This window comes from Tursiops truncatus, chromosome 1, assembly GCF_011762595.2.
Source record: "Tursiops truncatus isolate mTurTru1 chromosome 1, mTurTru1.mat.Y, whole genome shotgun sequence".
In the NCBI taxonomy this organism is placed as follows: domain Eukaryota; kingdom Metazoa; phylum Chordata; class Mammalia; order Artiodactyla; family Delphinidae; genus Tursiops; species Tursiops truncatus.
Window position 1 is genome coordinate 175,665,854 of NC_047034.1, and position 19,059 is coordinate 175,684,912.

The 19,059-nt window shown below is 58.1% G+C and overlaps 1 protein-coding gene across 14 annotated transcripts in view; it reads left to right on the forward strand.

The window, feature by feature from the left end:
- CASZ1 (castor zinc finger 1) overlaps positions 1-19,059 on the forward strand; it is a 156,884-nt gene that overhangs the window by 101,413 nt on the left and 36,412 nt on the right. The window lies entirely within an intron of this gene.

Here is a 19,059-nt window from a genome sequence, read left to right on the forward strand (position 1 = left end):
TTCGTGGGGTTTTTGTTTTTTGCTCTCCGTGTTTTTTGAACGGCTGCGTGTTTTTTCTGTTTCTTTTTTTTTTTTCCTTCTCCAGCAAAGATCTCTGTGTATCTGGCTGTGGGGTGTGTGTTTTTATTTTTTCAGTGGGGGATGGTTTAGTTTTTGAAAGCAGCGTCCTGTTGGGAAAGGCGGTTAGTCTGGTTTCGGGGCGACTCTCTCAAGGTAAAGGAATTTAATTTATGTGGGACGAGGCTGTGTCGGGTGATCAAGCTGCTTATTATGGCCAATGAGTATTTTTCACCTGAGAATCCGTGGGATGAGGCGGCTGTTATCAGTTCAAAGTGAGGGGCCCAGGACTCTCTTCCATCCCCCTTAGCCCCTACCCTGGGAGAGGGTAGACCAGACAAACTACTGAATTTGGATGTATGGGTTTTGGGGGGCCTAGCATGGCGCCTAGGTTAGGGTTCCACATAGCATAGTGCTGGCCTGGAGCAGAGTTTATGCTGAGATTTTGGTGTGTTGTTGGTTTTAATCTAATTGTATTCAACATTTCTCTTCTCTTCCTATCTGAGGTTCCAGTCTGAGCCCAGAGTGAGGTTTACTTTACGTTCTTCAGGCTTTCCCTTAGCCCTCTGTACTGAAATGGAATTTTGACCAGGCCCCTCATCCTAGGCTGACAAGAGCGCTGTCTTCTTGCTAAATGTCTTTAAGTCAGTGATAAACAGGTTCATAATTCATTGAGATTGATCTCTGAACCCTTCTGTTTCATTTATAGAAGGTGGTATGGGTGACTGTTAGAGTGGTTGTTTATAATGGCCCAAGTTCATGGCATTGCCCCTTGGGATCCATGGGCTGACATTTGACCTCCTGAAGTCAAAAGGGAGTGGGCAGAGAGGGCAGGAGGCAGCACTAGGGGGCCCAGGATGGGTGACAGGACATGGCAGCGGCTTTGGGAAGGAGAGAAGTGTGTTTGTTGGGGAAGGAATATTAATACTATGTCCAGCCAGGTGTGATCTTGGAGAATTCGATGTGGAGGTCCTGGGGACCTCTGTGCCCAGGAAAGGTGCAACAACCCCTGCTGGGCAAAGTGATTAAGGTGTCTAAGGCCACTGCTGCCACCCTGCCCCTCCCTGCCCTTCACTCCCACAGAGAAGCAGCCCCCCCCACCTCTAATCAGGTGCCTCATCGCCTCCCTCTCAGGCCCCACCCCCTTTCTTCAGAAATGCCCCCCCCCATCCCAGCTAAAAGCAGACTTTATAGATGGGCCGGTGGTGGTAATGCACCGCCCCCTACCTGGGACAGGTGAGCCTCTGCTGTGGGCAGGCACAGGGGACCTAGGCATTACTTGGCTGGAAGTCGGGCCCTCAGCTTCCTCCTTCTAACCCAGATGCCAACTGGAGCTGGAGTCCACCCTCCTGCCCTATTCCCACCTGCTGTCGGGGCATGACTCCAAAGCCCTTCTGAAGGGTATCCCCGACTGGAGAGAGGGCCTCCTGGGCCTGCAGGTGGCAGAACCTCTTGTAACATCTTTCCCAGCACTTACTTCTCCCAGCCCTCTAGGGACAGGCTCTGGAAACTTTTCCTAGAAGTTAGAAGGGCCCCTGTGGTCAGCTCTGGTCCCTCCCGTAGCTGGAGCAGGGCCCTCCCAGCAGGACCCAGGCCTGGACTCTGGCCGCTCAGTGAGAGGAGGTCCAGGGTGTCAAAGTTCTGACTGTTTCCTGGAGAAGTCATCTGGTGATACCATCTCAGCTTTTTCTTTGAACTTGAAAGTTTCCCTTAATCTCAGAACTTCAGAAGAAAAGCACTTTTTCCCCTCTTCACAAAAAAAGGGAAGCAGGTGGGAGCTCTGAGATCCCCCTCTGCGCCTGTCTCTGGGCTCACTGCGTGCTCATCTTTCCTCAACCTCTGGGATGTACTTCTGCACACAGCCAGGGCCAGGGGCCTCGTTTCTGGCCTGGACTCATTGCTGATGTGATGAGGGGCTCTCTTCTTTTGGGGAACCACAGGCAGCTTCTGCCGAGGGCCTCTCTAGCACAGCACAAGGCTGGAGACACAGGGCCCAAAGGGTTGCTGGTACCAGGGGACCCAGTAAGCGTTGGGTCGTGGGTTAACATCACTCCGGGTCTAGGTTCTGAAGCGTTACAGCCATAAGCAGTTCAGTGGTGGGAGAACCAGGGCTTCTCAGGAGGGGACAGCAGAACCACAAGACCCTCAGGGGCCATGTGGACCCCTTTTCTTCCACCATAGTTCGGCCAAGGGCTGGATCAGTCTGGAGGTCTTGAGCGATAAAAAATGCCGATGTCGTCCTCCTTCACCAGGCCCCGAGATGACAGCAAATTTACATTTTTTAATTAAACTAGCAGCCAGTTTTTATGAGAGGGGGTTGGGTTATGCAAATCAAATGGTTGTGTACGGAAGATTAGGAGAGTTTGGGAATAAATTCCACAAATGCTAATAAAAAAAAAAAAGGAAAGAGAAAGAAAGGGAGGGAGGGAGGAGAGAGAGGAAGAGAGGAGGACATAGTTCCATTAGGCCCTTTTAGAGTGATTTCCCTGGGGGAGGGAGTCAGGAGGGGGAGGGGAGGAGGCAGGAAGCTTTCAGACACAGGTAAGTCCAGGCTGCAGTTGGGAAGCTCCCCAGGATTAGGCCCCGCTAGGCTGATTCCTAGGCCCTGAAAAAAACTGGAGGCCAGGGTGAAAAATGGCTTTGAAACAGCCGTAGAGCTTTGAAAAGGAACTTGCCCCTGATTCTTGAGGATCTGGTCGTAATTGCCCCCACTCTCCCTAGGGAGGTCTTGAGGAGAGGGGGAGGGGCCGTCCAGGGCTAGAGCTGTCCATCAGAGGATCCAGGGTAGGCTCTGCCAGGTAAAGGGCCAAACAGGCAAGAGAGCAAGTTCAAAGGGCTGACCAGGGACCACGGGGGGAGCCATGAGGGGCACCACTGCCCACTTGGCGCTGTGGCTGTAGCTGTGTTGTCAGGGTGAGTCAGGGGGAGGGATCAGTGCTGCTTACTGAGCCAGGCCTGCTTCTTTTTCCCTGGGATAAGCTCTGCTGGGACTCCAGGCCTGGACCCCCTTACACTGCATACAGACCAACCCCACCCCCCGCACCCCACATTGTATCCTGGCCCCAGCCTCGGCTGTGGACGAGGCCACGAATGATGGGGTCAAGGGAGCTGAGACATGCTGGCTTAGTAGCCTGGTTCTTGGAGTGGATGTCCACATGCTGGCCACGTGCTTCGCGGACACCACAGTCTCGAGGAGGGGAGAGGAAAGGCCGCAGGCTTCTTCCAGGCAGTAGCTGACCCCAGAGAGCAAAGAATTTGCCTTCCCCAACCCAAAGTTGCTGCTCTGAGTGTCAGCCCACCTCCAGACCCTCAGGACTGCTGTGAGCCACCGGTTCAAGGCCAGGGCCTTGCCAGGAGTGGAGGCTTCTGGGAACCTTGCTGGCTCTGGTCACACTGGGGCCTGGGAAGGTTCTTGTGCTGTTTCTGGAGGAAGAGAGTCCATGCTGAGTTTGGGCCAGAGCAGGTTGTCCTCAGTTTTTCTTCCTCGAGCCTTTACTTGGCCAGGTACACCCACTCAACCAGTCTAAGCTGGGGCCAGTCCCTACGGTCAGGTTGGGCGCTGGTTTTGCCAGTCTGCTGCAGGGGGTAGGTGCTTCAGTGCCGTCTTGGCAGGAAGGAGGAGTCGGAGCCAAGGACAGGATGGGCCGTCTCCGAACTCGTGAGCTTCCTGGTACCGTTCAGAGGCCGGCTGTGACGTTTGGGGGGGCGTGAGCACCGGCTGACCTTTAAGGCCTCTGGTTGTCCAGCTCCCAACCTGATTTTACTGAGAGGGTTCAGTGGGGCATCTTGGGGGACGGGTTGAGTGGACGAGGTGAGAAGCACACATTTGGACCTTTTCTTTGGAACAAAGCATTCGAGACAGGCAGCTCTGGTTTGCGAAGTGGCCCCTTGAACCAGCCCTGGCACTGGTTATAAGATACAGGAGCAAAACTCTGGATATAAGGCCTGCAGTAGCCTTCGCCGTCACTGCTGGTGTTCCCCCATCCCCCAGAGCCAGGGCATCGGGCTGAGTTGCAGCTTGGGTTTTTATGATGGCAAAATAAAATAAATGGAGACACCTTTGGAGGGCTGAGTCATGGCAGCAGCATCTCCTCATTAAAGCTGCTGCCCCTGGCTCAAGTCCCTGGGCAGAGGATTGGGTGGGACCCAGGAGGCTGTGGGCCCAGGCTTCTCCTCTTCCTGGACCCTGCCGGGTTAGTGATGCACCTGCCCCCTCCGTCAGCCTCCTCTGCCTGGCCCACCGTTCTTAGAAGAGTCAGGCCATTTCTTTACCCCTGTTCCCCACCCTCGCTCTCCCACCCCAGGCCCCAAGGCTTGTCCTTTGCACTGCCCTCCCTGAGCTGTTGCCTTTTTTTTTTTTTTTTGCGGTACACGGGCCTCTCACTGTTGCGGCCTCTCCCGTTGCGGAGCACAGGCTCCGGACGCGCAGGCTCAGCGGCCGTGGCTCACGGGCCCAGCCGCTCCATGGCATGTGGGATCCTCCCAGACCGGGGCACAAACCCGCGTCCCCTGCATCGGCAGGTGGGCTCTCAACCACTGCACCACCAGGGAAGCCCCGCTGAGCTGGTTTTTAAACCCTGACCGCCCGGGCTGCTACCCCATCTCCTCTTGCCCCTCCTTTTCCTTCTCCTCCTCCTCCTCTTCAGGGGGGGAAGGAAGTTGCTCTGTAGTAATGACAGCCTGTGGGTCCCCAAGGCAAGCAGCAGCTGTTCTGGGGTAGCTGGGCCAGAGTACAGCAGGAAGAGCAAGGAGCCAGGGAACAGGAGGAGGGCTGGTGGTCCCAGCGAGCGGAGGAGAGGAGGCTGCTTCTCTGGGATTGATTGGAAAAAGTGGCAACTTGGTGGTCCAGCGTTCACCCCTCTGGCTGCCTGACCACAGCATAGCATCCTCATACCCCAGACTCGTCAGGACATATCGTGCCCTGAAGGGGAGGAAATCCCATGCAAGTAGTGAGGTCTGCAATTCAGTAAGCACTGGGGAGCACCCGCTGTAGGAGCTGCAGAAATGAAGGCCGCCTGGTCCTTCCCAGGTTTCTGGGGTCTGTCTGGTGGAGGGAGACAGGTGCGTTTATCTGTCGCACCAGGTGGGCGTGCTGGGGCTGAGAGCCCAGGGAGCTTTGTGAAGGAGTGGCCTTTGAACTTGACAAAGGATGGGAGGTATTGGGACAGATAGAGATAGACAAACGATGTTTCCTGTATCACCCACACCTTCTAGACTTCCACCAGCCTCTTCTCTCTACTGCCTTGTACTCCTCTCCCTCCTCCACCCCACAGCCCACCGCCCCTGGCTGCTTCCCATTGTGCAACCACAGTTTTCTGCCTCTTCTGGCCCAGGCCACCCAGCTCCCTAAAGCCAGACCCTCCTGCCTACCTTCTTGCCCCTCCCCCTTTGCCACCTCATACCCAGTTGGCCCTGGAAAGAGACAAGAGATCAGAGGTTGGCTGGGGGCCTGCTGCTCTGAGCACCTGGTTATACCCATGACATTGGTGTGTCAGGGCGGCACTCAGGCTTCTGTACCCTGACCCAAGAGACCAAGGCCGGGAACCCTGCTTTCTTCTGCTACCGCTTTTTGTAATGGTGACCATATTAGAGTTAGCTCTGCATTCACGTCTCCTCCGAGTGTGCGGTACAGGGCTGGTCTCGCGCCTTCCCACTGTGAGTGCTGGTGGAATTGATTGATTCATGGGCCTCTTCGCCAACTCCTCTCCAGCTTCTTAGTGGGGGCAGCAGGAGGCAGGCAGGAAACGTTTGGTGATTCCCTTGGGACCTGGGCTTTTGCTCCTCGAGAGCTTTCTACGCCTGGTTTACAGGAAGGAGTGGGGCTGGGGTGAGGGATGACACGAAGGGGGAAAGTGGGCATAAGGATGAAGGTAGGCGTGAGTGGTTGGTGGGGGCCCCATTAGCTGCTAACCATGACCGGGTTTGGGGGCGGGGGGGTCTTGCCGTGAGGTCACACTTGCACACGCAGTCTGCTGCCCTGGAGGGGACGGGGGCAGTAGCCAGTGAGTGGTCCAGGACGTCGCTGTATCTCCTCCCGTGCCCGTCTCCCCGCAGCAGACCTCGCTATGGCATGCTCCTCCTTTCTAGGTCCTGCTCACACTCCCAGGACCCCTCCAGCCGGGTACCCGCAGTGCAGGGAGTAAGGCCAGAAGGAAGGGTGGCTCGTGCTGAGGCCTACCCCACGCTGCCAGGGCTTTGGGTCTCTGCCCCCGGCATGGTGTTTGGGCTGCTCCTGAGCGGGCTGTGGGGTCTGTTCTTAGAGCTTCCCACGGGCTGCCTCCTGGGGGCTCTTCTGGACTCGCCGTCCTGGCCAGTGCCAAGGGGCCAAGGCAGAAGTGACGAGGGCCCCCTTGCAGCCTTCTGACCGGAGGCTTGCTGACAGCAGGTTGGTCCAGGATGTGGCTTCGGAGCCACACAGACACGTTGTGTGGCTCCAAAGACCAGGGATTCCCAGAGGAAAGCTTCCCGAGTTGGACCTTGACGTACGTTGGCCTTTTAGTATAGGGCTTTCTCCATGAACTAAGGGGCCCCTGGAGGCGGGGGGGGGGGGGAATATGCTGCGTGAGAGCAGGAGATGCATCGGGTGGGGGACTCCAGCCCAGTGAGAGAGCAGGAGGCATCCAGGAAGCCAGCAGGGAGCGAATTCTAGAACTTTGTGTCATCAGGAAATGCATCTTCTCCTTGGCATCGCTCTTCCCTCCCTCGAGGCCCGTGCCTCCCTCCTTGCCACCCCTCAGCCAAAGAGCTCGAGGCCCAAGGCCAGCCGGGAGGGCTGCCTGGGAGATAGGGGAGCCTGGGGAGGGGTAGACCAGGTGTCCCACTGCCCGGCAGGGGGCGTCCCACTGCATCTGCCCCGGTTCCAGGGACGGGGATGTTGGTCCGGGGTCTGGTCCAAGCCTTCTGGCCAAGGGTGAGAAGAGGAGGAGCCTGCCCTCCCCACCCCCAGAGGTTCCTTGGCTGAGTTTGTTTTGCCAGGGTGACCTGTTTAATCATCTCATTTTCTGGTGCCCGTTTATTCCTTGTTTCCACGGTTACGGCCCCATTAAGGGGAGAAGCAATAAGGCAGTGAGTCAAACAGGTAATAAAAACATTAAAGCCCATGTGCACAGAGGAAGGGCGGGCGGGTGGGAAGGGGGCTCAGCGAGGTGAGACGGCCCAGAGAGAAGCAGAGGTAAGAGGCCGCCCGGCCTCGTCCTCCAGAGGCCACTGAGAGAGCTCCTGGCAGGAGGAAACAGAGGGCCGCTCCCCACGCCCCTGCCTCTGGGCTGCGCCCTTTGGGGGCCAAGACCCAGTACGAGCTTAGAGCCATCCCCAGCCCTTGGTCCCCTGGCAACAGGCTGTATGTTGGGAAGTAAAACAGGAAGGAGAAAAGTGAGAGCGACAAAAGCCTCCGCCAGGACTCTGGCCGGCTGGTTGTGTGACCTGTTCGCAGCCTCACACTGTGCGGGTGGGGGATGATTTCTGACACTGTTTCCAGCTCTAGAACTTTTTTCTGCCAACTTTATCAGAAAGCATATTTGTGGTGAGTGCTGCTAACAGGGCCAGTCTGGTGAGTAAATATTCCTGGTGTGGACAGCCCTGTGACCTTGAGAGGGAAGAGCTTGGCAGGGGGGCCAAGGGCATGTAGGGCGAAGAGGCCAAGTGGTCCCAGGGCTGGGTTGGGGGCCTTCTGAGGACGGGTAAGGGGGCCACCGGGGTTAGGTTTGTCCCCAGCAGCACGGGGAGCGACACTTAGCTCAGGCTGAGCAGGGTGACTCTCCCATCGGGGCTGGGCCTGGAGCCCTTGGTGTTGCTCCCGGGGAGGACTGGCTGGCAGGTTCTCCTGTGGCTCCGTGAAGAGGCTGCCCTCTCTCCCTCCCTCTTGGAAGTGGAAGCTGAAAGGAAAGTCAGCCTCTGGCCCGGCCCCTCTGAGCCCAGGGCCACGTGCCTTGGGAGCCTCCTGAGCGTCCCTGCCCTTGAGGTTGACAAGTGAGCAGACTGGGTCAGTGGGGCTGACCGGAGGGGAGAGGGAGAGGCTGGCCAGGAAAAGCGGGGTCAGGTAGGAGCAGCGGGGCGTTTAGGCACTTGAGCCACCTCCCCCTCCTGGTGGCCGAGAGGATGGCTCGGGGCCACCCTGTGACCGGCGAGGACCGTCTTTCTTCTTCTCTCCGGTGTGTTGATCCTTTGCAAACTTGCAGAGGTCTGTGTATCCAGTTATTAATTTCAAAGTTGATTTCTGACTGGACAGGGAGAGAAGAAGGTCTGGGGAATGGGGGAAACCCTCTGGCTGGGAAGTGTGTCTTGGGAACAGGCCTAAATGAGTTAATATTCCGATCAAACAATTAAAAATAGAAAATGCTCCCACGGCACCAGCTGCCGAGGCTTTTCAGCCACTGTCACCAGTAGGTTCACGGGGCAGGTGGTGCTAGAGAGGAGCGTTTTCACAGACAGCAAATATCAGAGATGACGGTGTGCCCCCCACTTCCCTCCCAGGACCCAGGACAGTTGTTTAGGGGCTCCCAGTTCTCCTTGAACTCCCCTCCGGGGCCGGGAGCCAGGGGTCTGTGCAGCTTCAGGGCTGCCCTTCTCCTCTCCAGGGCCCAGCCGCGGCGGTGAAGTCATCACCAGATGCCTGGGTAATTGCTTTAAGAATCTAACTTAAAATAAGATGAAAACTTATATTCCTGGGTAAGGAGTAATTTCCCATCGAATAGTAAATTAATGAAAGGATTATACCAGCGGGCCTGGCCGGGAGGCCGTGCTCATCTGATAAATCCAAGTGGCTTGGACAGAACAGTTCTGGCCCAGGGGCTCCCCTGGACCTCAGGCCACGCCCTGCTTCCTGGCTCCTCTGGGGCTCTGCCCTGGCCTGCTGAGTTGAGAGGACATGTTCCATGTATGCTCAGGGTCCCCTTCAATGCCGGGGACCAGCTTTTCAAATCCCCAAGGTGGGAGGGGCTCCAGTCTGACCTCCCACCCCACGTGGGCAGTGCACCCAGGAGGTGGAGCGCTTCTCTTGACACCCAAGAAGGAGGGGCTGCGGGAGCAGTTTCCAGCTGTCACTCCATGTGGTCAGCAATGTAGTGACTGCCCGCCCTGGCTTGCCCAGGACTGGAAAGACCCATGGCCCGTGAACCCCCTCAAGCCTGGAGGCAGAAGGATGGGCTTATTGATGCAGCCCCTCCCTCAGGGTCCTGGCGAGCCCGAGCACCTGAACTATGATAGTCTCAGCCCAGGATGGGGTACTTAACAACTGGCACCACCGAAAACCGCCTGGCTCCGGCTCCGTGGGCTGCGTTCAGCCAGGTGCGTGTGGACTCGAGCGGGTGTGCACACACACCTCCCCAGGCACGACAGGCCACTGCCTGAAAACCTCTGCTGGGCGTAGGAGAGGCCTTGCAGCTGAGGCCCCACTCCTCCCCACCCTGTTGACACTGAGCCCCTCCCCCCATAGTGGAAGGGGTGCGACATGCAGAATCATGATGGCAGAAACCCCGTGAGTTCCCCCAGTGCCCTCCTTCCAAGAGACTCCAGGCACACCACACCTATTATCCATTTCTTCTCATCAATTCCCTCGGAGAAAGACGCAGGGAGTTGTCCCGTTTCACCAGTGGGGAAACAGGAGGCCCAGAGACACTTAGGGATTTGTTCCCAAATGCAGGGAGACAGACCCAGAGTAGGGCTTCCCCAAGGACCGTTCCAGTGGCAGCGTGGAGTGGAGGCCACTTTCAGCCCTGGTTATTGACTGTGCTGCCTGGCCCACATCCCCATCTCTGGGCTCCACCTATATCCCAGCTGTAACACGTGGACGCATCCCCGGGCCTTCCCTGCGAGGTAAAAGGCAATTGTTGATGCAAATGCATTTTGAACTTTTTGGAGGGCGCCTCCTCTAAAAGCGTTCATTATTGCCTACCTCCTGAGAAAGGGGTGCTCCCGTCTGTTTGCAGGGAAGTAGCAAAGGGGAGTTGAAAAACATTCTGACTTGTTTCTGTAGAAATGGGAATGAATGGACTGGACACAGCGTTCTTCAGGAAGAAAGTCTGAATGGACGGGCATTCTCCTGGGATGCATGTTTGTCAGATATGTTTCTGTGTAAGCATGGCTTTTGTTGGAAGGAAAGATCGGGAGACCCTTGCAGCTCAGCTCACCACTGGCCCTCACTGCTTCTAGAAGTAACAGGGCTACCTCGGGAACTGTACAGGATCACCTTGCTGCTCTGCAGACAGCTAGCTGTCCCTGCATGGGGTTTGCGTCTGGGGGCTGTGTTGAGTTTGTGTAGGTGTCATCTGAGAGAGGACCCGCCCTTTGCCTGGTGTTAACCACACCATGCTTTCAGGGGTGGGGAACAGCCAGGTGTTCTTGGGAAGACACGTGCTGCTTGAGTGGCCTATTCCACCCTCCCACCCCAGAGGGAGGAATTATGGGGCAGTAGGACTGAGAATTCCTAGTCTAAACAACCTAGCAAAGCGTGCTCCGAGAGAGAGCCAAGCCAGAACCACAGATGGTGTGATCCAGGGTTGTAACGGGAAGGACGGTGGCTTTGAATGTTAGATGTTATGTGACAGTTGCTGTCCAAGCAGACAGATCGGTGAATTCCAGGCTGCAGGGATTCTGAGCGGGCCCTCCTTTATTTATCTTCTCTTCCACCCGAGGTGGGGGGACAGGAGTGGATTAGACAGAAAGGACAGGCAGCCCTAGAAAGGCAGGTGGAAGGAGCACGAGAAAGGTAGTCAGCCTGGGAGCACCCTGGCTCTGGCCACTTGAAACATACCATCCCGGGCCAGAGGTCCTAGCCCCTTGCTAGGACCATATGGGTCCCTTTCCTTGGCCTGCCTGATAGGAAGGGTCACTTTGGGGCTCCTGGGAGACCTTCAGATGGATGGCAAATGGAGCTCCTCCCTTGAGACCCGGAGGCGGGACCAAGAAGGAGATGGGGATGTTTTCTGTTTCCGGGTCCCTTGGGGGCCCAGGGGCAGATTGAGACCAGGCTCCTTGCAGGGAAGGTGTTAACAAACAGCAGGTGATTAAACATGACAAGCGGTGACATTTCTGTGCAGGGTTCTCAGTCCCGGCAATGCCAAGAATGAAGCTATAAACCCTGACATTTTGTGTTATGCACTGAGAGGTTTTTAATAGACCTTTCTCCCTCTTACCCAGTCAACTTCTCTTCCCCTCCCTCGCCTCCCCTCACTGTACCTGCTGCTCCCACAGAAACCTCCTGCCTCCCCATCCAGCCTGGCCTCCTGGAGCCTGCCTGGGCCCTCTGGCTCTGGGTGTCTCTGCAGGTCTCTGGCCTCTCCCTCCACTCGTCCTCAGGGCCCTTTCCCTGACTGCTGGGCTGGGCATTCACTGCCCTCCAAGTCTCTCCGTTTTCTTTGATCTTTCCTGTTGCCCCGTGCCCCCTCCCCCATCCTTCACTCCCTCACCTCCTTTTTTTGGGTCCTGATCTCACAGCCTCACCCTCTGCTGCGGCTGTCCCAGTTGTCTGCAATGGCAGGTGGCTGTCCCCGTGCCCTCTGTGTGTTAACATTTTCAGACGGACTTGATAGTGGGGGGAAGGGAGATCGTGGGGCTTGGGATGGGATTTTTCCCCCATCTTTTTTTCAATTTCCTTTTCTCCTTTTTTGGGACAGAGAAAGGAGTAGCGGGAGAGAATTGCACTGTACGACAAACAGTTGCTGGATTTATTCAGCAAGGGCCTGGCCGGCAACAGTTGTTCCTCTCCCAGAGAAATGTGGGAACAACTGGGGCCTCTTTTGTTCTCCAGGCAGAGCCCTGCGAAGGGCATTTGGAGGTGAGCCTGAGGCTCAAGAGGGCCAAAGACCCAAGAGAAGGGGTTTCCGACTCAGTCCCACCCAGTCCTACCCTCGCAGATAGGAAGGGCCCTGGAGCTCCACAGGGCTTGGTAGAGAAGTCAGGCCACACCCCCAATCCCAGCTCTACCCCTTACGAACTTGAGAAGCACTTAGTTTTCTGTATCTGTTCAGTAAATATTTATTGGGTCAGGCGCTCTGCTAAAACAGTGGTCCCCTCCCGCAGATCTTGCCGTTTAGCTAAATAGAGGGGTCATTAACCAAGTTATATTACAGAAGTGCTATCTAAGGGAGCAGGGTGTGATGAGAGGGCAGAGGAAGGGGGCCCTGCAGTTTGCAGGGCTTCCCAGAAGAAGTAAAATTTCAACCGGGACCCCTGAGGGATGCACAGGAGGAGGGGTAGCCAGGCCCAAGTCGAAGGAGTGTTTCCTGAGTTGAAGGAGTGAGTGGGGCGAGAGGCAGGTACTCCCGCGCCACAGGTGCTGGCTGGCAGGCCGGAGATGGGGGGGAACCTCACCACCCCACTGTGGCTGTGCCCCTTCGAGCTCTGGGCAGCGGACCCGGAACTTGCTCTGCCAGCCACCCTTCTACCAACTCGGCTGTCTGTGCCAGGCATGGTGCATCAGGGGCAGAGCCAGAAGTCAGCTCAGCTCTGCCCCAGGGGGAGGGAGAGTGACCAGGAAGTGTGTAAGTGCCCCCGAGGTCTGGGGCTGCTCCTGCCTTTCCTGGGCTCCCTAGCCTACTCTGCTGAGGACTCACGGAAGAGAGGGCAGGAGAGAGGATGCAGCCCTGCGTGGAGGGAAGAGTGGCTGGAGGAACAGGAGCCCAGCGGAGCCGCCCCCCTTTCCTTCTGCACCTGCTGGCCTCCCAGGCAGAGCCTGGGCCTGGACACCAGGAAGCCTTCCTGGAACTCACAGTTGGCCTCCCCTCTGTGCCCTCAGTGGCGTGGGGAATGCTTTGGAGCTGGTGTGTCTTCCCCATCAGAATCTGAGCTCCCTGATACCTGAAACCGTTCTCTCTGGATCCCTAGGGCCAGCGGGGACAGTGCCCATAAGGTACTTGGGATGTATTTGAGAAACTCAACTGACCCAGGAAGAGGAGGACTTGGGTTAAATAACCCTTAGGGCAAGATCCGCGAGGAGCCTGCAGACTGACCGTGGGTCCCTGGTGTCCAGGAAGACTGGCTCCAGGTTCAGGTCCAGGTTCAGCTACCTCACCCAAGCCCAGAATCCTTCAGCCATAGCGATGGGGCAGCCCTAAAGCCTGCTGCCTGGAAGGGCCTCACTGAGAGCTTCCAGAGTCAGACCCAGGACACCCCACCTCCATGCGGGTCCCCTGAGAGGGAGGACCAGGTTGGCTTCCTGTCCCCATAGAGGGTCTAGGGCAGGTTTCAGCCATAAATCCCCTTCCTCACCCCATCCCAGTCCTGCCTTCCTGCCAGACTTGGCCTGAGTCCCACATGCTACCCCTTGTCATCCAATTCCCAGCGTCCAGCCAGGATCCCGCGAAGGGCCCAGAGGCCCAGGCTCTCTTGGCCCTCAGCATCTCAGAGGGAGGGGGCGTGCCGAAAGGGGAGGCGAGGGGAGTCCCAGAGCCCGGACTTGGCCCTCTGCCCCTGTAGATCCGGAGCCAGGTTTTACTGTAATCCTTACATCCTGTTGCAGATCCTTAATCAGCTGGAGCCCAGGTTGGGCTGGACCCTGTGGTGACACTCAGGGCTGTAGCCTGGAAAACCTGAAGTGGAGCTTCCGGAGTTGAGGTTGGGGGCTGTGAGGAGGAGGCGGAGGGAGAGAAGGGAGCTGGTGCAGGCACAGGATGTGGACAGAGCCCAGGCCAGCCACCCACCCGACCCAGGCTGGGGGTGGAGGAGCAGAGCAGCTGTTGCAGGCTGGGAACCGGGGATACGGGAGGATGAGCAGGGGCCCACATGGGGCCCCCTGGAGAACACGGGAGTCTGTGGGGGCCGCCATGTTGCCTGTTAGCACCATGGAGACAGCTGGCCCTGGAGTCGCTCTGATAGTGAGCAGGGCCTTAGCCAGGAAACAGCAGAGAGGTGACTCTGGATGATGTTGGTTCCAGGGGTCTTTACCTACTGGGCCTAAGTCCAAGGCTAGAAGTGGTCCTGCTCTGCTGGGAGCTCTGCCTCGTGAGGAGGGATGAGGCAGAGAGCCCAGGAGAACTGTCTGCCCTGGGTTGGGAGCAGCAGAGGCCCCTTAGCAGGGTAGCAGGATCCCAGGATCGTCCCTCCTTTTGCCAGGGGCAGCCCAACCCTGGCAGTCCAGCCCAGCTCTGCAGTCCCTGCATGAATCAGGGGAAGAGTTGGGGGCAGCGGGGGAGTGTACCCCTTCTAGACCTCACCCTCTTTCAGCCCAAGGAGCAAGGATGGAGGAGAATGAGGGGAAATGCACAGGCCAGAGATAGCCGTGGAGCGGAAGCCAGGAGTGGGCTGGCTGGCAGCGGGCGGGCACATGGGCGTCTGTCCTGCCAGGGGCCCAGGCTGGCTATGCAGACAGCCTCTTTTCTATATGGAAATGAAGAATTTAGGCTAATGGAGCTCAACCATCTCTAATTTTGCGATGGCAGGAGGATTTTGATTGAAAGTAATTAAGCAAGCTAGCTGTAAAATTAATTAAAGCAAAAGGGGGGGATTTTTTATTGGATTGGATAGCGATATAGCGTCTGTCAGGCGGGGGACGGATGGGGGTGACCTGAATCCTCTGCCCTCCCCCCTCCCACTCGGGACGTTTATGTCACTTTAATCTCCTTACAGCGGCTGCTGTGCATTTGTTTGAAATAATCAAGGAAATATGGTCAGAAATTGTCAGCTTTCAGATCTAATTTACCTGACGGCCCCTGCGCGAGCCGGCATGGCCCAGGGAGTGAGCGTGCGTGAGCGGGTGGGAGAGCCCGCGTGGGCACAGAGGACACGGGGCCCTCCGGCCCCCTTCGCCCGGGCTCAGGCCCCCTCTGAGGGTGAGGGAAGGTGCTTCCTGGCCTGTGGGAAGCCCCGCCCTGGAATGGGCCCCGTCCCCCACCCACCTGCTGCCTCCCCCCTTGAGCCGTAGCCAGCTTTGGGTTTAGGGACTATAGGATCAGGGAGGTGACAGTAATTCCTTACTCCAGATGGCTGACAACTGCTAAACCCCTCCACCAGGGCCACAGTTTTAAAAATACTCCTAAATTAGGCCCCTCATGTCATCGTCATTGGCCTCAGCAAGGGGATTGTGGAGATGGGCTGTAGGGAGGGTGGGGTAGCAGTGTCATCCATGGCACCTCTCTGCCACCTGCTGCCATCCCCGCCTTCTTTCCTGGGGCTCCTGGAGGCTGTGCTTACCTGCCCGGGGCCTGCCTCTCCCAGGCCCTTCCTCTAATCCCAGAATAGCGCTTGCCCTGTCTTCCCTTCAGGGCACAGCTCCCAAGCTCTGGGGGTCTCAGTCCCTGAAAGAGGAAGCCCCTCCCGCCAGCACCGGAGCGCCTTCCATGTGCCCAGGCTCTCCCTCCCACATGGTCAGCCCCGCACGTGTCCTACTCATTTCCGGGGGTAAGCCAGGTCATAGAGCCAGATGCCACCTGTGCTTCCCTGGGAGAGTTGAGGAGCCTGAGTCCCAGGCCCTGCACCCTCGGGGTGCTGGTTCAGAACCATTTGGGGTCCTTGCCCAGGTGGGCAAATGTGGGGCTTGAGGCCTCGCCAGCAGGGAATCCATGGGGTGTTTGGGGCTGATGGGCCCTGGAGCGGCCTCCAAGGTCACAGAAAATTCCCTTTTAAGACACAGACGTGGAGCAATTTGATCTGCTGGTCATGACAGGGCCTAGGTCAGGAAATGGGCCTCTGGATTTGCTTGGTCCTGACGTGTGAGTGACCTGGGCTTTCAACAAGCCTCTCAACCTCTCGGGCCTCAAACCCCTTCCAGTTCTAAAGTTCTGTACGGATCTAGGACAGCCACCGCCCTGACAGCTGCCACCCGCAGGAGCTCCTTGTCCAGCCAGAGCTCCTTGCCGTGCCATGGGGGTAGGGGAGAAGTTGGGGGTTCTGGAAACAGCAGATTAGGATGAGCAACCTGCTCCCAGTTTGACCACCTTAGAGCATACCAGTTAGAAGGCCTCTGTCCCCACCTGCCCTCCTTGGGGCCCCGCCTTCCGCCAGTCCTTCTCCCAACCCCCAGCACACCTTCCCTGCCCACCCCCCCAACCTTGGGCGCCGTGTGGCTCAGTCAGCCTCCTCTGGCGAGGGCGTTGCAGCTCCTGTCGTTCTCCTTCGCAGCCTGGCTCCCGAGCAGAGCAGCTGGTGCCTGGGAAGCGTCGCCTGCCCCCTTCCTGAGCTCTCTCTGCCTGGCCCTCTACCCTCCCCTCACCAAGGGTCCCTTATCTTGGGGCAGGGGGTGGAGCCCCAAAGAGCTCTGCCTGGAAAAGAGGGGAAGGAAAGCTGCTGGCTCTTCTCTACGTCTTTGAAGCAAAGTTTGTGCCCAGATCCCAGGCCCTTGGGGCCTTGTGCTCCCCTGGCCGGCTGTGCCTGCAGGGGCCTTGCTGAGAGGCAGTGGCATGGGCGGGCACCATGGAGGCCCAGCCAAAGCGAGTTCCTGCCCTCTGTGCCCACCAGCTGCCCAGGAACCAAATCCTAGGAGACACAAGGTTAGAGAGAGCCTCTGGCCTCAGCCCAGCGTCTCACCTCCACGCGTGGCTTGCAGCTGCTCACGTCAGCCCCTGCAGCTGTGATGTGGAGGAAAGAGCAGGGGGACCTGTGCCAGGGATCTGGTGGGGCTGCTTGCCTGGGCCAGGGGCTGGCTTCTGGACTTGACACTGGGCCAGGCTGCCAACGGCAGGCACCAGGGTAGAGGGAGGCTACGGCAGAACTAGGATCCCCAGGCAGGCCCGGGCAGGTTGGCACTGAGAGAGATGGGAGAAGGCCAAGAGGAAGGTGGAGGGCACCGGCATAGTCCTCGCGGTGTCCCTGTGTCACACCCTTTGCTCTGCCCTACTTGGGAGAACCTGAGTTGGGGATGCTATACTGAAAAAACACTTTTGGGAACTAATGTTCTGTGGTGAGGAGAGAACACTGATTTTACAGAGGCTCTCCTTGGAGAGGAAGGACAGGCGAGGGCAGCAAGGCTGGCCATGGCTTCTGGGTTGCAAGGTCAGAGGACGGCCCTGGGAGAGCACCCCACCAACGTAGCCTGACAGCTGGGGCCCAGGGAGTCTGGGAGAAGGAAGAAGTGAGAGGGCAGCTTGGGGAGCTGATAAGTCTAAGGCCAGCCCGGCGGTACCTTGGTGCCCATCACCTGGCTGGCGTGAGATAAAACACGTGCATTGTTTTGCCACTAAGCATTCCTGCTGTCCCTTCTTCTCTAGCCCCCAAGGCTTTGAGGGAAATGTACTGAGCGCACTGGCCTCGTCCAGGTGGAGCCCCTCCTTTCCCCGAGGCTCCTCCCTGCCTCCCCCCACCCCTCCCCACCCCCCCACACCCAGTCCAGGTGTCTGAGCCTCTGGGTAGAACTTGTGCAGGGGGCTTCCCTGGTGGCGCAGTGGTTGAGAGTCCGCCTGCCGATGCAGGGGACACGGGTTCGTGCCCCGGTCTGGGAGGATCCCACATGCCGCGGAGCGGCTGGGCCCGTGAGCCATGGCCGCTGAGCCTGCGCGTCCGGAGCCTGGGCTCCGCAACGGGAGAGGCCACAACAGTGAGAGGCCCACGTAACGCAAAAAAAAAAAAAAAAAAAAGAAAAAAAAAGAACTTGTGCAGGGAGAACAGGAGAGGCGAAGGATGAGTGGCCTGGCCTGCTAGTTGCAGGGCATCCTGGCCTTAGGCCAGCCCCCCGGGCTCGGCTCCCTGTGGACCTTTGCAAAGGAGGACTCCACCAGTGGGACCCACCTTGGCCTAGTGAGCCGGGTGCTTCCCCCCTTCAGATGTGGGCCAGCATTGGTTGGGCCATCTGCTCTCCCCCTCCCAGAGGATAGAGGGGCAGTCTTGTCCCCTGAGTCCCAACTCACGCTTATTAGTAGGGGCCAGTGGCTTGAGGAGAGTTCTCAAGGGTGTACACTGCACTGCCCCGGCCACGGGAGCAGGGAGAGGTACTTGCCCCACTGGGAGAGAAGCCCGGAGTGGCTGGCGTCCAGGCCCAGGAACCATTAACCACAGGGTCTAGTGATGCCCATGGTGCCTGGGTACCCAATGCCTCCCCCAGTCAGGTCCATGCCGGAGTTGGCTGGATGTGACCAGGGCACTGGGCTCCCAGAAAGTGCCTGGGGCCAAGCTAGACACTGGCATCGCAGAGCCTCCGCAACCTGGCTCGGCGGGCTTCCTGCCAGTGTCAGACCTCCTCTCCTGCTTCCACCGTGCCCACCCTGCTACCCCGGATCCCAGTGGGGCTGGTGGCCCCGTACAGACTCCAGCAGGGCTTCCCGGACCTCATCCCCTCCTTCCCGTCTGCCCTCTGTTTCTCACCCTCTAGGCCTGGAGTCTCCCCGACCCAACGCTGGCCCGATCCTCCGTGCCCCCTGGCTTCTCAGTCGCATTTTGCTGCCAGCGCAGGGCACTGAAAAACTGCTGGCACTGCCAAAAACCCTGTGTGCGCTATGACTCCCCAAACATCCCTTTATTTTTATTGTTCTGTTAATTACTGTTTAAACTTTAATAAGTCACTTCGTCAGGAGGGGGGACCTGCCGTGAGCTTTTCTGTGCAAACACGGGCCCGGGAGTGACTCGGGTGTAATATAACCCTTTATGCGATGTGGGAATGTTTAGATTGTAACAGAAACTTGTTATTTTAATGACAGTTGTGGGTGGGGGGGGGCTGCGCACTAAAGAGGAGGAGGGTGGGCGCAGCTCTGTTCCGCTTGCGTCCCACGAGGGCTGGGGGTGGCCTGGCCTTACCTGGGTGCTCCCGTGCTGCTGCCGCTGAGCGTCTAGGACACCTGGGCTGCCCACATTCAGGCTCGGGGAGAGGCTCCAGGGTGGCTCCAGGGTGAGAGAGGCTCGGGGGCTCCAGGGTGGGAGGGCCCAAGGAGAAAGTAGGGCTTTGTGGCAGGTGGGGAAGCAGGAGGATGCTGAGGGTCCCCAGATCCCTGGACGAAGGCAGGGCCGTGCAGGGCTGGACCAGCGCTTCCTGCTACCGAGGCGGGGACCCTGTCCACAGTCCCCATCCAGTATGGTGGCAGGCACCATGCTGCACGGCTCTGGGCCAGACATGTCACCCCGTGTCCTCCTTTCAACAGCCCC